The sequence below is a fragment of the Acanthopagrus latus genome, chromosome 17 (assembly GCF_904848185.1).
Source record: "Acanthopagrus latus isolate v.2019 chromosome 17, fAcaLat1.1, whole genome shotgun sequence".
NCBI lineage: Eukaryota > Metazoa > Chordata > Actinopteri > Spariformes > Sparidae > Acanthopagrus > Acanthopagrus latus.
The window spans coordinates 12,668,135-12,687,794 of record NC_051055.1 but is presented as its reverse complement, the minus strand read 5'-3'; positions in this window follow the sequence as shown (position 1 = coordinate 12,687,794).

Here is a 19,660-nt window from a genome sequence, read left to right as displayed (position 1 = left end):
CATCACTTCAATACCAGGTCATGAACGATGCTTTTTTCAATACCAATTTCATGATGTCAACAAAAAGAAAATTACATAACACATTACAGTACAAATCTTGAGTATTACTTTTCAGCTTTGGCATTTTTCCACTCCAAGCAGTTTTCTTACAGAAAAAATAAACAACGAATAATTTCCAGTGATAAAGAGCACTTGCAAACAAGTGACAAGTCAGTGTCTAATGGTCACTGCTACATACTGAGGACCTTTACACTTAGCAGTTTTTCTTAAAAAAAAAATCAACATGTCTGCTTTGTCAGGACACAGACAAACCCGCTCCTGGTTGATGATGTCTACTGTGAGGAGAAGATAACAGTGAACATTAGGTGAGCTGTTTAACCAGCTGACCCAAGTGATGAGCACATCTTTACAAGCTAAGCTTCATCTGTTACTGCCAATCTCTAGTTAGCTTTTGATTTAGCTAGCTACATAGCCATAAAATAAAGCTACACACTAATATCTTAAGTTAGCGTTACACACCAGAGTCCAATGGTGGAGATTTTGAATCAGGCTGTTCGGGCTCTGTAACGTCCACAGTCAGACATAAATGCAGAGAGGATGCTGAGGGGAGGATGGCTGCGGTCCGTTCTTCTTACAGTCAAACACGGAGCAAGTTTCAGCTCTTAAATTGATTCCGTGCACGGTCAGGTGCTTCATCAACTTAGTCGTGTTGCCAGCTTTAGCACGACAACTTTTTTGCATATATTGCATCGAGCACGATTGCCATCAACCTTGCTTAAATAGAGCCACACCTTTGACCTCAGTGACATGTTTTAACCGGTTCGACGACACATACAACTGCAGTTCATACAACACAGATACACGTGAACCCCGTCTGTGCGCGTAACCACAAAACGTCTCTGGTAACCACGTATGTATTTTTCCTGCATGCCGCAATCATGTGTAATGTTACAGCCAATCACTGGCAGCATTATCAGATCTTGATGATGTGATTAACCTCTGGGGACCGAAACTTGGCACCGGGAGACGAGGCATATTTTGATACTTTACTACCAAAGCGTTTCGGTCGGTGCCATAGAAGAACCGAAGTTTGGTAATCAGCCCTATTTCTAATACAAGGAATTTAATGTTACTTGCAACTGTGTTTAAAGACGCAGAATATATGCAGAATAATATAATAGTTGGACTGAGATTTTGATGTAATTATTGATACTTAGAGATGCAGTTGTTTATGACATTATTTTAAATGCTAAGCATATGTAGAGCTTAAAAAACATTAGCTTAAAATAAGTTATTTCAGAAATGTTAGATATTGGTAACAGCTGGTCTAATAATAGACCACATACAGTACAGTGTCCTTCATGTCAAGACCCTCCGAACCTTCAATGCACCAGGGACACAGAAATTTCTTGGTGATACTTGTGTCCCCATTTTTGGCATGCACAGGTAATCTCTTGTCTCTCACTCCTTCTCAGTTCATAGTTTTACCACTGTATTATTGTAGCACATCCATATGTCAGAGCAATTCTCAGGGCATTTGTACCATGAGATATGGCACATCGTCCATCAGTATCACAGGCAGCAATACTTCCAACATGCACCCTCCATCACTGGGCCACTGTCAGAGGGGGGTCGGTAGTTGTCCACCCCCAACCTCACTCCCATCTGACCCCCCCATCTCACACACACACATACACTTTTATGTCAGCGGAGGAGTTTTACTTGGATATAACAACTTGTTATGGAAACCGTTCTTCGGGATGGATCATGGTTTCATTGGGGCCAAATAAATCATCCACTCAATGGGGGGTAGAGGAGATGGTCTGACATCCATGCAGCTTCCCCTCTTCAAAAGTTAGAAGATGGGTCAGTCGTTCAAGAACAAAAGGAAGTGTGTCAGTGTGTCATAGCCTGTTTTTAAAAGATGGTGAATCATACATTTACCAAGAGATGTTTCTGCCATTTTGGTCCTGGGGCAAATATTCCCTGTCACCACAGTCCATCCGAATAACAACTACAGCAGCAAGCAAACACAATTGCCATCATGCTTCAATTACACTTGTATTTCTGTAAATCCACAACTGATATCTTATAATGGCTTCCTTATGATTTCACTCAAAATAATTTTGTCTAATCAAATAAAAAGAGGAAACAAATTTGCACTTTTTTCCTTACATTTTCGGAAAAAAAGTTTAAAAAAAAGTCCTTACACAACTTTAATATGGCATTAGTATGTCGGTAGGTCTATATGGAAATTCAGGGGTAGACAATAAGGGAAATTTGCCACTGGCCCTCTGGCTTTTGAAGATCACTGGCCCCACCGTTCTAACCACTGGCCGAGGACCATGTCAGGAATCGATCCCCATAAAAACGAAAAAGAACATATCCCAGCCAATTCCTGCGGTCTAGCCATAAAGGCAGGAACTTTCTATGATATCAATACTAGTAAATTTACATGATTCTCAATACTTATTCGATACCATGATTTAAGAAAAATAACAAATTCATTAGGCTACTTTATTTAATAAATAAATAACTGTTTCACATCAAACTTGTATTTAAGCTCCACTGTGCTTTAACAATGAAGTAAAAACAGAGTTAAAATGGTAAATATGCCTCAACACAAACGGAAAGTCATGTAATCATTGCTTTTATCTTCCAGTAGTTCAATGATAGAGTTGTTGTTCTCATTCATTCACTTTTAGGCTGCTTCCACAGACTGATGCAAAACTAATCACTGTTTAATTTTTCAACTATATTTTGTGTTTACACACATTATTTTTTTTCTCTAAACCATGGATGTATTATGGTCTAAACGCGCACCACCGCTGTGGCGCACACCGAGCAGCTGGAGCAGCTCGAGGATCAACCATGATCACATAAACAGACCGCGAGCTCGACTGTAGCCGCACCAAGACCCAGCGCGCGCTCTGGCCCACATGTAACGTCCGCATTGGTCCCAACAGGACTCGACAGGACGCGCTCTGAGGGCAAAGTTTCACTGTACCAAAAAAAGGTTTTTATCGGCTCTAGTGACAACCTTCAATCAGCAGCAGTGAGCGAGCGGCACGCGTTGTGCAGGAGCGAGCGAGCTGTGCACACTGCAGTTGCTTGCAGGTGGTGTGCTGACGTCCAGGGTACAGCGCTCGCTGTGCACAGAAAGTAGACTTCTCTGTCTTTGATCGGGTCTGGATCTCGTAACACTATTAGCGGTAATTAGCTACCGAGACAATTCACAGAAATCATTTCAAACCACGGAATTGACGTGAAATTATATTTATTACAGTTTTTACTTATCTTTTTTCAAGGCGGCTTGGAGCGTTCTGGTGGCCCTGACAGTTTTAAAAGTACATCCGGGCCACCAGGCCATTTATATTGTCGACCCCTGAAATTACTGAATTACATTACAATTCTGAAATTACAGGCTTTAAGATTGAAAACTAAATGGTAATCATGCATTAAGATAATACTGTATACCTGCTTTGTGCTGTAGATCAGCCCGGTGCTGCTTTGTTTGATATCCTTGGAGGAAGGAGTCTCATTTACTACCTGTTGGCAAAGTGAACTGGATCGGATTTACAAAGACAGTTTTCAACTCACTGCAACACTTCAGAGCCATCTTACAAATGTAAACTGTTCCTGTAACAGATGCTTTTAACCTAGACGTTCTATACTTGTGTTATGTATTAGAAATTCTTATGTTTTTAGTGAAGAGCAGTGGATTATTTTCGATAGTTGTTGTTCAGGGAAGTTACGATTTACAAAAATATAAGGATCAGATAAGATATTGGCCTAATATAGCCAATAATGATCAATAAAACATGTATTGATATGCACATGAGACAACCCTTCTATGATTTGCCGATCTTTGACATTGTATTATTTCAGCAATGTGTAAACAGGCAAACTATGTAATTTTGTAAATCATTTTTTTCTTCTCTTTTTATTACATTTTCTATATTTCCCTGAGGCCACTCATGTTCTTATAATCACATTACTGAAATATACACTTCAGTATTGTGGTTAATTTAACTCGCTGTCAGATCCTCATCAACAAAGGTAATCTGTCATTATTGAATACAGGGGGGACCTTTTTATGCTTTAGGGTTAGGATTTTGTCTGCCACATACATGATTTTACAGTATCAGATGTTGTGGCCAGAGTTTCAAACAATGTACGCTCAGGTTTCAAATTCTAATGATTTATTCTACTTTTATGTGAAGTTGACGTAAACCTGTCACTGTTTTCTCAATTGGTCATCTGCTTTAGGCACAGTATGCCCACAAAGAACAGGGACGCTCCAGTCCATCTGCTAAGTCTGTCCATTCTCATACCTTTCCTCCAACCAGGACTGAGCTGGGGCATAACTTACTGAGAAATTTCCCCAGATGTCCTCTGGCTGCTCTGCCTGAACTCTTATTATCCTATTAGCTGACTCTCCATGAGGTCCCCACCCTACACCGAGAAAGTCCTCCTTTTGCCTGGTGGTCCAAAGCCTAAAGTTACAAACAGAAGAAAGTTAGATTTGAGGTAGAGGAACCTTAAAGAAACAGGAGCTAAAACAAGACATTTCAGACAGAGGATGAACAGAGGGGTTGCGTGTGGGGTTAGCATTATATATATAAGGAACTTTTTGAAGTGTGAATAATGCAGAGCTACTGTTGTGAAGTCACAGAATACAAATACAGAGCTGTTGGTCCTCTCTACCTTTTAAGCACAACTTTCACAATTTCTTGTCCTGCATGTATTTCTCTGGGCATTTCTCAGTACGTCTTGATGATATATACACACATAAAAACTTGCATAGACATGTGGTTCACAGCAAGTCCTAGCATGACCATTAACATCTACAACCTCTCAGAATCCATCACCATTACAGCTAGCCTGCACAATGTCCACCAAGGACATTAAGTCATTTGATATCCATTAAGTAATTACAGCCATCCTTGGTTACCAGTTAGACCAGCTCTTGTGCCCTCTGCTGCCAATGCTTGTTTTCTTGATGCCCCTGCTCCTTTCCACAGCCAGTCCATTCTTACAGTACAATGCCTTTGTCGCAGACCAAGAGGGAGAACAGATCGCTAACCTTGACCTTCACCATGTCACAGTTGCAAAATGGTGAGGACCCAAATGCAGACAGGTAGTATAACAAAATTGAATGCGCTGAATGTCCAAAAAAAATCAAAACAATCCAAAGTGTGATCAATGAATGGCGACGGTTGGGCTAAAACAAGACTGACACTAGTACGAGAACAGAAAAAAACAAAACAAAAGAGTGAGCAAACAACACAGATCAAACACTACAAACTCAACTAAAGAGGGGATGGGGTGCAGCTGGAGAGACACTGGGAGGACGGCACAAACAAGGTTGAAGTAAGACAGGTATGCAGGGATAATCATGCTGGGGAGGAAACTGCACACAAGGAGCACACTAGGAGCACAGGTGAGCAGGAAGTGTAAAGTGACGACAAGACACAAGAGGATATAGCTGCAAAATAAAACAGAACATAACTAACCAAAAAAACAAAACCATGACACGCCAAACATGAATCAGATACATGTGCAGAGATGCCACAATGCGTGTGCTATAATCACAGAGGCCGCTGTGTTGGAGTAGAGCTCACAATATAGACAATAAGGAAGTATAATCAGTCGATGCATTTATCCCCCATAATGACACAAAGATATTACAGCTATTGCCATTAATAGAGATGGTTCAGTTCATGATAGAGTAGGTCTACTTGAATAAATTAATTGTTTTCAAGCCAACTATTATGCATTTTCATTAAACTGCTATGGTCATTTTGAAGCATTGATGGGTGTAACAGGAAAACAATTTTCTGAATCATAAAAATAAACAAAAAAACTCAAAAAGTAATTTGCTGGTGTAACTGTCTTTTATGCTAAGTCCCTTGTGAAGCGAGTGACTGAGTTACGTGTCGTGTGCTTCTACACAGAACAAGTGCTGTGATGACGAGCTCCGTGCCTCCTCACAGCCATGAAAAGTACAAGGTGATGTGTAGGTGGTGGACTGAGTTGTAGTGAATTCAGTCCGTGTTATATAGCATTTGGTTGATGTAACCTTCCATCACTTGTCTCTTTTTTGATCGACTGTGTGAGGGGATGAGGCACCAGGGGAAATCTCCCCTCTAACCATTAAGGTTTCGTGCTCCACCTAGCATTTAATCACTCTGTGGAAGACTGGACATCGACAAAATACATCTTCGTCCTGTACATGTGTCATTGGTGCACGGTCGGAAGCTTGAGTTCCTACCCTTTTATCTGTTTTGTTGTTGTGTGCATTCTTAAAGCGGCTTTGTGTCCGACTGTATGCGCTATGTGCCTCTTAGTATATGTGGCTGCCCGTTGTTTTGTGCTTGCCGGCACGATATAACTGCGGGGTATTATTGTGTGCGGTGATCACTGATCAATTAAAACAAGTGTGCCGCACACTTGACAGCAAGAGTCATGTTGCACAGCACTATTGTTGTCCATTGTCTATTAAGTACAGAAGAAAAGTGTGACCGACCCACAGCCAAACACATGTTGGGTACGAGAATGCAAGACAGTAGGTCACAGAGACAAAGAGAAAGAGAGGGGATACAAGAAGGGAGAAAGTGAGGAGGATGCTTTATTAAGGGTTAAAGCATACTACTTGATTAGCCAGGCACTATAAAATACACATGTTCAGAAGCATTAGCACTGTCTGTGCTCACGTACGTTTGCGTTCAAGTCAGCACACAGACCACAATACATTTTCACTACACTACAAAATACAGTGAGGAAAAATGTACATACACACACACACACACACACACGCACACACGCATGCACAAAGTCATCACAGCAAGGTCAAGCCTGACAGCAGGCAGATGAAGAGCCACTTAGGAGACCTGTCTCTTGTCTTTATCCTGTGTCTCCCCTTTGAGAGCTCTGTGCTCAAAGAACATATTGATAGGGAGTAAACGATGAAGTCATAGTTGCTCGCAATGTCAGGGCGAAGAGGAATGAATGGAATAAGTGTTGAGGTAGAGTAGGAAAGTAGAACATAATTGTGTGAAATTGCAATTAATCAAAGAATTAGTGGATAATTAATCACGTTGGACGTCTTTGGGGGATGCTGCCTCATCAAAGTGCCATAAACCAGTTTGAAGACTTAAGTAATGCAAGTATGAAGATATGTAATCACATCTAATGTCATGCAGAGAGAATAGAATATATAGAGTGGAACAGGCAATGACATAAGCCTACCCTATAAATTGGATGCTAATGCACAAAATACAGCACAATGGAGTGCAGAAATCCATGTTGAGTTTGATTTAGAGAATTCACCCGCCAAGAGAAAACAGAATAAATAACGTTTGACCGCAATACGAAACCCCTAAAACAACCGTACACCACACCCGAGGAACACAATGCCCGGACAAACTAGCGTTCTGAAATGAGTGTTTTATATCATCAGAGCTTAGCAGAGGGATTGGAGATTCTGTGTGTTCGATATTGTTGATTCTGCTCCATGGATCAGGCCTATCACCTCTGAAAACACTGGAGACCCCCTGGTTCAGTGCAGATTATAAATATGCATGGAAATCAATACATATTTGGCAGTGGAGGAGAGAAAAATTGAGAAAAACACAGGAAGAGAGCAGAGGCCCTGGAATGTTCATCTTCATTTATTACAGTCATTTATTCTCCTTCTCTCTTTTCCCTCTGCTACACATACTCACTTCCCTACCTATGCACGTACACACACACACACACACACGCACACAAACTCAGACACACATATGCACGCACAGCAAGAGAGAGGGAGAGAAAGAATATGTCCAGATCAGCAAATTATCCATTCTTTTCTCTCCGACTGTCCCTGTGGGGCTGTGCAGTGTGTAATAGCGAGTGCACTCCTCTGACGATTAGCCAGACTATATATTTGTCATTCCGGGTCCATAAGGGAGGCCAGGGAGCAGTCTGAGATACAGGTTCATTCATCCATTGAGGTCTATCCTCGATGCTATGGGCAAAATCAACAATCCAATCCAATTCAGATTACATACTAAACTGGGAAAAAATGCAAACTAACTGTGATTACTAAAGTATGCAAGAACATTAAGTAGGAATGTTAGACTTGCAAACCGCAGAGCTAACAGTGGCTTTACTTAAGGTCAGCATCATTAGATCATTCATTGTGATAACAATAGAGGGATCAGAGTGTTTCTTCAAAATGTAAGTTTATGATCTCTAATTACACATATTGAAATTGTGATACTAACAGGAACATGTAAGTCACAGCACAGCAGAACAATGTTGCCTGATACATCAGATTACTTTCTTTTTTTCTAATTCATGTTTTATTATTCAAAGGATTACTAATAAGAAATTTGCCTGCCACTGCAAAAAAAAAAAAAAAAAAATAAAGGCAGATATTTTGGGAAAAAGAGCAGGATGTTCACGATACAATGTTAAGTTAGTGAACTATGGCATGCATTGTTAATTGAAGCCAAGCACGTATTGACAGTCTGCAGCAAAACTAAATAAATATTTTTTAGTTAATGCCTTGTACTGTAACAGATATGACTATGACAGTTTTGTTTCCCCTCACGTTTAAATCTTGTTATTATTTCTCTGAAGTCAGTCGACTTGACTGCTAATAAATGCAAGCAGAAATAATCTTTGGAGGAAATTGTTGAGTTTCAAATCCATGCATGCAAGTCATCATGCACTAGTATACTTGGATGTTTGAAAAATTCAGTGGTAGTAAAATAGTCACAGACAATTGTCACACTAGAGCACATGCTTAATAAGACCACCTTAATATGCTCTTGGTAGCAACCACTAACAACACGCTTCCATATAGGAATACTGAATTCAACCAACCAACCAGTTACATTTTTAGTTGGTAAAGTGATACTGTAAATCCTTTGATGAACAGAACATCAAGAGCAACTTGAGATGGTTTGCGTCTACGCGAGTAGAGAGTACAGAACATCATACAGACACTAAACCACTGCATGTTGCAACTGGGCAGTGGCTTCAACTTGACATACTGCAGCAGGAGTCTTGGCCCAGAGGGATACATCTTACCTTCTTATTCCTGTTTTATGACTAATAATAATGGTCCTACTTGTCTTGCTTCAGCCCCTCAGCACCATTCATTCAGTGTGCAATTTGCTGTGTTTCCGTCCATCAAACGCCTCAATACAGACTCAGAGTGTGCCAAATGACCTCCGTGCAACATTAACATTTGACAACAGACAGAATAAATGCACGTTTGCGATATTACAACTTATCTTTGTTTAGTAATTGGTGACACTGGCTGGTTGTAATATAACCCATGGGATCATTTGATACTGTAATGATAGCAGGTTGTCATAAAGGCTGGATCATTGTCACTCTTTGCCATCAGTCATTTTCTAGTAGTCTGGAAAGCAGCCACTTCTTTCATGGTGGAGTAAATGGAACTTCAGTCGGTCTGTGCTTCTGTAGATTGGATATTGAATATATGTTTTTCATATTAGAATGAATTGTAATCTGGTTAAGCATGAATTGTGGCCGAAATTGATTTAAGAAAAAAACAAACTGTTATTAATGTGACATACAAATATTTACGATCTAAAGTTGCCTTTGGTATTCTTTGGATGTATTTTTTAACTGTTGCATTTCAGCCCAGTCACTGGGATAGAATGTTAGCAGTTATCATTTCTGCAAATCACAGATAGGTCCAAGGTTGACATCTGTACCAGATGTCGCATATTGCCTTCATATTATAACACACTTTCACATCAGGAGGTGGAGGAGAAGGTGGGGTGGAGGCCTTATTACAAGCCACAAGGCTGGCAAACAGGAGACAGCACTTCGAGTCTGATGGGACATTTACAGCCCTTTTATTGGCGACCAAATCTGGCTCTTTCTGATGGTAGGTCGGACCATCTCCACTTGCAGAGCATAAGCACAGTGTTGTGAAAAGGGACAAAGATAATTCAAATTGAAACTAAACAAATATAAAGTTGCAAAATAAAGTGGAATTAGTTTGAACCTTTCGGTGGTTTTGCTGACGTACACAACTAACTTACTTTGGCGATCAGGTTGTGCATTTCCAGTGAAAGCTGTAGGCTTTCCTTTTGACAAAGTACTGGTGTGATACATACAGTATGTCTATGATAAACCACAACGAGGAGCAGTGATCACAACATCAATTCACTTTATATCCTGTTTTAAATAAATACCACCACTGGTTAACAAGGAAAACTGAACTGTCTCTGTTAATGGCAATGGCGGTAATGTGTTTGTGTCATTATCGGGGATGAATGCATCCCCTGATTATACTTCCTTATTGTCTATATTGTGAGCCCTGCTTCAACACAATGGCCTCTGTGATAATAATATACACATTGTGGTATCTCTGTACATGTATCTGATTAATTTAGTGTGCTTTCTGGGAGCACTTGGCTGTATTCCACTGTCTAATGAAGTATTCACTTTCTCTCTCCTTTCCCATTTTATGTCTTTCATCTTTCTCTTCCTCCTGGTACCTTCTTCCCTTCCTTTCTTCTTTCCTTCTCTTCCTCTCTCTCATCTCCTTTTATCCTCTCTTTTAATTTACATCACCCACTCACCACCAACCATTCTCTCCATTTCTGGCCATTTAATAAGCTCTAATACATGCAAGCCATTGGCTTTTAATGTGAACTCCACATAGACCAAACAGGTGCATCATTAATCTAAGCAATGCTAGCTGTGTGTACGCTAATGGTAACTGGATAACACATTGTTTCCTGTGTGAGCCAGGGCATCCATATTATCTACCATCACTCCTTAATAAATTACACCTGGAGTTGTGGCGTTTTGTCTCTGTGTGCCAAAGCATTGTGTTGCAGGACTTCCCTGGTGGGTGAATGAATACAATACAAGTGTGTTCTCTAATTACCTCTGCTTCTCTCTTGCTCACACACACAAATACTTTCCGTCTCTTCCCCTCTATATCTCGCTCTTAGGCTCTCGTCTGGTTACACATGCGTAGCAGTCTTGATAAAGTGACCTTAATACCACAAGATATCGTGCACTGTTTTAAGAAAATTACATTGCAGAGCAAACTGGTGAACCTGAACATGTTAAACTACACAGGCTACTTATTTTGTGTTAATCAGGCAGAATGCCAAAGCTAGGGTTGGGATCTGCTCATTGTTTACATTATGGCTGGTTTAATAACCGTATCTGACAAACTTTTTACCTCTTTGCTTTTGCCTATAAGCAAAAACAGTGATAAACACCACTAGCAGCAGATTATATCATCTGTGCATTACAGCTAATTCTATAATGGCTAAAATGAATCATTGGCTGCTTGGTGCATCCAAAGAAACAGAGTTTTATACTGCTTTATATCAACTTAAGGAGCATCTCCCTGTAGAACCTTTATGCCCATAATGAAATTAAAGTGTCTTTGCCTTCTCAACCAATAAAAAGTTCTTAGAGATCTTTAAATTTTAACTGCTGATGGGCACTGAATACTGTACCGATTCAGTTTTCTATTTCTCTCTTGTGATAACAATGTGTTTAAGGAAAACATGATGGTTTGGCTTAAAATATCTTTTTTTTGGTTGCCATAAGCATAGACAGAAATGTCCCGAGAGCTCATTAAAAACATTTGCTTCTTTTTTTTTTTTTTTTTTTTTTTTTTTACACGTTTAGCACAGCAGCTTTGGTTTATAAATGCTAGCTGTTCAACTGTTCTTCCAATATTACACTACACAAGGCTGAACATGTATTTGACTAGTCTCTCAACTGAGCACACAGGGATGAAATTGACACTGATCTCATCTAACTCTCAGTAACACAGCGAGTCTATTTCCCAAAAATGAGAATCCCTTTAAAAGACATTGAGAAGGGCATTATGTTGAAACCTGCGGTGCTAACTGGGATCTAACCAGATTGTGTAACAGGCTCTTTAACCTTGTACTCTTTACAGCGTTTCATTTGTCCCAGGGCGCATCACAGAAATATGCTCATCAGCCATGTCATCTAACTCCATCACTCCCCTGAAGTAAATAAAAAAAATATGTATAAAACACCATCTGGAAAAATTCGGTTCTCAAAGTGACCCCAGTGAAACGGGAAAAGCAACTTTATTTTCACCTCCATGTGCCTGTCTATTTGTTTCCTCCTTTATTTTACAATATTTCCGTTTTTTTTTCTCTGTTCTCTGTCCGATCTACTCTGTCCCTGTCACCTCTCCACTAGTGCTTAATTTCCATTATGCCATCGATGTGTAAAGAACCTTTTGTCTTTATAAGCAAACGGCACCCTGTGGCTTTATTTATGTGGGGTTTAGTAAAATATAGGGTCTGCACCCCCACTGTAGTCCCAAGATGGGGTTGGTGCTTATTAATCTCTGTCAAATGCGCAGTTAGACGTCTGGAGCACATGCACGAACATGCATGCCTGAATGATCACTCACTCATACACACACACACACACATACACACACACACACACACACACACACACACACACACACACACACACACACACACACACACACCTGGAAAGGGAAAATCATTGAGCTTCAGTTTATGACAGAGAGGGGGGAAAGAGAGTGCATGAAATGTAAATCATTTTGCACCATGAAGACCTAGTTTTGATTTAGTTTTTTGATTTCTAACTATCCTTTCTGGAAAAATATCCTTTTTTTGTGCCTTGGTATTGTACGCAATATACACACAGTATATATAAACAGCGTTGGGGGTAAGAAATATATTACTATAACATGTTACTTCTGTAAAGCAATGAATTATTATTACTTTTTGGTGGTAATGGAGTAATAGAACAAGTCACTCAGTATTTCAGTAATTATTACTACAGTTACACTTTGTCACTTAACATCTTACAATCCATTACCAACTGAAATGAATTACATTACATTACTTTAGCCTCTTGATTCCACCAGTGGCGGCAACAGTTCTGTATGGAAATGTATCAAATATGTGAAAATGCTTTCATGATTTTCAGAGCCCTGGATGACGTCCGTAAATTACATCATGTCATACCAACAGCATCAACCCCACATTCAGAAATGTAAGAGAAAAACATCAAAACCTGAATAAATTACTATCAGCCAATCGTAAATGATTAATGAACTCAGTGTTTCAACACTTACAGTGAGGACTGACATTGATTCACTGACCACCATGTTTAAACACATGCAGCATATAGGTGCCTTGTCATCTCTCTGTACGCACAGACACATCTGCAAGTCAGCTGCATTACTCTGTATCATTCTATACAGGTATTTTATCTCCAAAGCCCACTGTGGTCTGAGCGTCTCTGTGGTCCCTCTGCAGTGTACACACAGAAACACACACGCACAGCACAATGACACGATTTGTTGTACCCAGGCCAAGTCCAGGGATAGCCTGAGGATGGGGAACAGTTGGCTGCCACATTTGGCTGGTTCCACACTGTTAGTCAGATATGGGCTCATGTGTACAGGGGGGACAGTCTCTTAAATGATACCTACCCCACTGTCTGTGCCTGAGCGCTCACATGTTTGTGCGCTGTATGCAAATGTGCAAGAAACACGCACACGCTGCACACGCAGATGTATATGCATATGTGTGTGAGTGTATGTGTACTTGCGTTTGCTTCTGTCATTATTTGACAAGTTTTTCCCGAACATAAGCAAGATGTCCTGTCCAACTGGTCCATTACACACACACACACACACACACACACACACACACACACACACACACACACACACACACATTTTAACTGCTTGGGAAAATGTGTGTGTGTGTGTGTGTGTGTGTGTGTGTGTGTGTGTGTGTGCTCATGCAGGCTTAATTTCTTTATTCACACATCCTCTCATTCAGGGCATCTTTTTTTGTAATAGATCTGTAAGGCATTTCAAAGAAAATGAAAATGTGTGTTAATGGTTACTGCTTTGCAACTACCACTATCATTAGTGAAATCTCTAATGTGTTGTTAAAACATTCTTTGGCTCTCAGCATGTGCACATCTCCACATTATTACCTTGCTTCATTTGAATATTTTGGTGCTGCACAGCCTCCTTTTGTGTCGGTGCAGTCCACAGTGTTTTTCTTGTCTTTTATTATCCTTTCTTTGAACTTCTCACCCCTATCCATCCTTGGCCTTGTCTCACAATTTCTGCACATTCAACATTCACTGTTGTATCATGAATAAAACATACATTTTATCTCTCATTTTGGTGGCTCTTTACAGGTTATTACTAAGACAACATTTTGAATATTTCACTGGCTTCATCGCAGACTTTGTTCCCAGTTGGATTACACCCTTTTATCCACAGGAAAGCAACCTGATGACTGAAACCTGAAATCACTTGGTAAGACGTTAAGTATAATAAGTATAATATTTTTCTTAATAAGTGAAATGTTCAAAACACTTTACCTTTTTCTCTGTAAACCCAATCCAGTCTCTTTGTCAGGCTTTGTTAGGCCCTTTATTGTGCACTTCTGTGTGAGGAAGCTGCTTAATTGTCCCATTTAGAAAGCTTGACCTTGCTAGAATCTAATTAATTAGTGTGGTATGAAGGTTAATTAGTAACGAAGGATGTCCATGCATCATAAAGCCCCTTGTCTTAACCCACTGTGGCAGTCGGGCAGAAAAACAGTCATCAGTCATCCCCTCGGTGAGAAAAACCTGAAGTGATACCTGCACATTTACATGAGAGTTCATTTCTGCCCAGCTCCTGTTCATTGACCCCTTCAGCCATGAAAGGCAAAGGATCTACCAGGTGGGATTCTGTGTTTGAATAATCAATGGGTTAATGATTGGTTCTATTGTATTTGATGGATGAGGTTTGTAATGCAGAAGGTGATTCTGACATTTCTGCATCATTAAGAGAAACTGTTATTGGGGCTGAAACTGCTTTTATTGGAAATGTTGGAGCGGAAATAAGGCCAGTAAGACCTGGAACATTGATTAATCTTTGCATTTTACCTGATGAAAGGCACTTCTTAAATGTGTACAGACCCAGGCCAGCCGTTTCCCCCCCGTTTCCAGTCTTTAAGTTAAGCTAAGCTAACTGGCATACTTAGTTAACCTAACTGGCATGCAGATATATTGAAACTTTATGTTTCCTTATATTTCAATTTACAGTTTAATGTTATAACGCTCTGATGCTTTTGGATGAAGGACATGTCAAGACTATCCTTTCTCTAACCCCAACTATGTAGTTATTTCGCCGAAAAATAACCAGGTTTAAATCTGGTGCTGGTGAGATATTTGATTAGTCTCATTCTCAGTTTGTCAAAAACTTGTCAAAGACGTTTTGGGTTTACAGGTCAGTCTGGCGCCATCCCAAAGCTTCAGTATTTGCTGAGCTGGTAACAAAAAATCTTACCAACAGGAGCTTTAAGGTCTGGTTTGACTTTGGCACAAAAACGTTTAGGTTAGGAAAGGTCATGTTTTGTCTTAAAATATCTGGTAACGTTGACACCTGTGAGTCAGAAAATATTCCAACATGTCTCAACGTCTTAACAAATCCGATTTTGTTGACATTTTTACTGTTGCTAAATATCCTGACGTGTTAAAAAGAATGTTGATCCGTTATCCTGACCAGTGTTTCAGGATTACAAAGGTTGAATGTTGTCCTGAACAGTGGTCTCCTGCATATCAGCCATCCCACATAGCTGTCACATATTGACATGTTGCTATGACCCATATTAAGTTCAATGTATCGTTGGCTTCCAGAAATGTATAATGCCAAGTCTAGTTTGCAATCTTCCCATGTAGCTCTCGGTAGTAAAGCAATAAAAACTATTAACTGCCCATAATGTTAGATTACCCTTAAGCCCAAGAACAAAGTTGAAGTACATACTGAATGTGCCATTACTTGTCAAGTTATGTAATTGTCATTCCTTGTCAGACATGCTCAAGCTGGGATCGGGCCTGTAAACATGAAGGCTTACTGGCAACATCATACCGATGTATGTCCTGATTGCTTCATTAGGTGGAGTAGAGCTGGCGGAGTAATGGAAATCAGCTGGGGTTCTTTTAATATTTATAACCTCGTCCAAGCAGAGTGGTACATCACAAACATTTCTTGTTATTTCATGTGTAAATAAGCCTCTGAACTGAAAAGGTTATTATGACAAAATGGGAGATTTCATGGCTAGCTACCCGTGGATTTTAAATCATAAGTGAACGTCACGGGTGGTGCTGGTGGTGATGGTGGTTATGGAAGGCTTTGTTGATAGATGCTAACCACACAAGTCTATTCATAAGGCTATAATTGACTGTCAAGTAGTGAGGAAACAACTGTGTTATGGGCAGGGCTCCAACCTCTCTCTGTGGAATCAATGTCAATTAGGTTTAAATACACAGAGCCGCAACCGAAATGTAAATGGGGACAAACAAAACAATAGCAAAGTAATTGACGTGGTAATGAATCCTCAGTTTAAGTTAGGCTTCTGCACAGCCATCGAGACTGTGCTGGAATGAAAATATATTTTATGTGGGCAATAAAGTCATGGGCTATTCATCACGTGCCATGGAGAAATATACTTTGGACACTGTTTATAGGAGTGAGGAATGTTCATACATACAATATTGTTGTACGGTAAACAAGTAGATGTATTTACCATGGCAGCAGGGATATTTATGTGTCTAGTGCCCATTTAGCATTTTAACCATTTTTAATGTACAAAATGAAATGGATAATGAAATTAAAATGATTTTACTTGTATTTCATGTTAGATAGAGTCGATTATGATCATGGATGTCATCTTGTGGATTTCAGTTGTGGAATAAAACCGAGCCTTCCACATTCTAATCTCCATTTTTTTCTCCCTTGTAAGGATATTCAGTACAACACTCATTTGAATGAGATTTGGCATCCATTCTTTAGTAGCACACACACAGTTGTTGTGAAATAAATGATCCCTTTTATTTGAAAAATATTGTGCTGGCAAAATTCCATTTTCAGTCTTAGTTTTCTTCCAATATAAATGTTTTTCCTTCTTTTCCTCAACTCCAGTCAAGCTCTCCCAGGGCTTCTTTAACTCCAGGGCCTTGTTATGTTCAGTTAGGACTTAAAGGCAGCCATTTGTATGCCCTCACGTCCCACAGGGAACCAACCTCAAAAGCCACTACCTCAAGCTTTCCATATGATTTTGCAATCAAAACCTGGGGAAATGCTCCAATAGAGGTGGCTCTCAAACTGCTGTGGTGCGCAGTTTTCTGTCTCTCTGTGGATTGGTAATTGACAGGAAAGGTAGGTGAGGGAAAAGCAGAAGGGAGGGACCCTTTTATTACTGTCACAGGTATAGGTTTGTACGCCTGTCACTGAGTCTGCATTGTGGCTCTGTGATTGGGGCAATTCAGCGCAGGGAATAGGAGATTCGAGGACATTTGGATGGATTGCCTGTTTGTCATGTATTTTGTACTGTACATATTGGATCTCTGATTGGGGCAATTCAAATAACACAAAGGATTTAGAACTGCATGACAAGGACAATATATCAAGACAACCAACCTTAAATTTGGTGCTTTTTGTGCAGTATACATTTTTCTTCCATCTTTTGTGAAGAATAGACAAAGGCCAAAATACTCTCGCAAAAGATCAGAGGCTTCTGAAACAACAGTAGTCTGCCTCCATTAATGAGGACACATGTCTAGACTGACATACTTATCTGACTTAGCTGACACTACATGTTTATCTCTCCCTCGACCTGTGCCTCTAACAAGCACTTTCTCACCATTCTGTGTGCAACCAGCTATGGTAAAATGATAAATACACATGCAACTTTTAAGTAAAAAGGATCCTGCTGCATGCTGTCTCATCTTTCTTTCTTTGATGTCAGATAGATGGAAATGTTAGTTAAACTTTGGCAGCAACATGAGCAGATGGTCTGTTCAGCATGAATACTAACGACATAAGAATATTTACCTTTTAACTTGCAGAATATGCTGCTTAAATGCCTTAAATCCAAATGCAGACAGAAAGACTGTTAATAAAAATCTTCGGTGCCACATAACAGGATGACACGGGGCAATCATTTAAGCTCTGCTCTCAAGATCCATGTTACAGAGTACCATTTTAAACTCACTTTTGCAACACTCTACATTGTAAGAGATGAAACAAATCACCAAGGCAGCCCTCCATAGTCACGACTGTTTTCATGGTCCCTTTACTTGTCACCAAAGATGCATGTATTGAGTATCAATTACTTGAAAATGAAGCATTACTTCCCTGACATGTTGTGAGGGCAACACATTCCAATTAAGGAGAGGCGGTATAATGAGGAGCATTGACAAATGGACAACGGCGTGTCAGAGAAGGACAGCAACCACCACTTACTACCGAGGCTGAGATTAGAACTTTGGGTGAACGGTGGTGTTGAATAGTGTCCGAGTGAATGCACAGCATACATGTGAACGTGTAATGAGAACAAATATATTTTAGTGTGTCAATTCTGTCTTCCGTCAAAAGTTATATCCTGATCAAAAACAGGTGGGATGAGAGGGGAGAAAAACAGTACGTCCTTAATGAGGAAAATATCAATAAAGTTACCTGCAGCGATCCTCCAGCAGCTGATATGGTAGGTATTATCTCTACATTAACATGCACATTTGTGCACGAGGGACAGCTGATGCACTTGATTGATATATAACACACTGACTTGTTTCCTTTGGAGAATTCTACAGCTTTTGCTGATTAAATGTGCCATGATATTTGTTACAGTACATTACTGCATTAATGAAAATGTTTAAAATAACTGAAAGCAGCCTCTCAAATCATAAACTCAGTGTATGAACGAAGTGAACCCACCTGTGTAGGCGCAACTAATGCATCCTTTAAATTCAACGCAAACAGACTGCGCTTTTGACTTTAGACCAGCTTCTTGTTGGTCACTTTCTGCTGACTCAGCATAGCGATCCACCCTCAGTGCGCCTGACTACAACTCATGTCCACCTGGTGCAAGCACATTTGCTATTTACACAACATGGGCCGAAAATAACAACTGTGTCGGTCTGAAACTAGCAATGATACTTGCGCTGCGCTGTGTGCTGCTTTGCACCGAGGTAAAGATAGAGCCCTTAGCCCGACAGAATCCAGATTTGGAGACAGGAAATACAGTATGGAGGTGATTTACCACTGCCCTGATCAGGACTATAACAGAGGGATAAGAAGACTCAGCCGGTGGGGAGAGGAGGGCATTAAACAGGAGGACTGAGAGTGGGTTGTGTGCTTCAGCAGCATGTGAAACCTGCGTATAGAGCTGGGATATTCTCACATCTGAATTGAGAATGTATTGATTGTGGAAACATATACCAAGACTGTTTTGGTAAGTTTTTTTTTTTACAATGACTTACTGAGAAAGACAAGCCGGTGTTAGTTCAGTAATAACGAGAAACCGGAATTCAGATGATGTACAGTTGTATTTTTCTGCTGAGTAAGGAAATACATGTAAAAATGTATATTTTCTTGACATTTTGTGAGACTTAATAGTAATTTTTTTTACAGCTGAAACTTTTGGAGCTGTCAGACTACCACCTATTTGTTGTACAAAGTTGTACTGACATGTTAGGCCAGGATTAGCTGGTTAGCGTGCTAACTTTAGTAGACATTTGAATGTATCTTTTTGTTTGTTTTAACTAAAATTGTGGCCATATTTTAACTAGT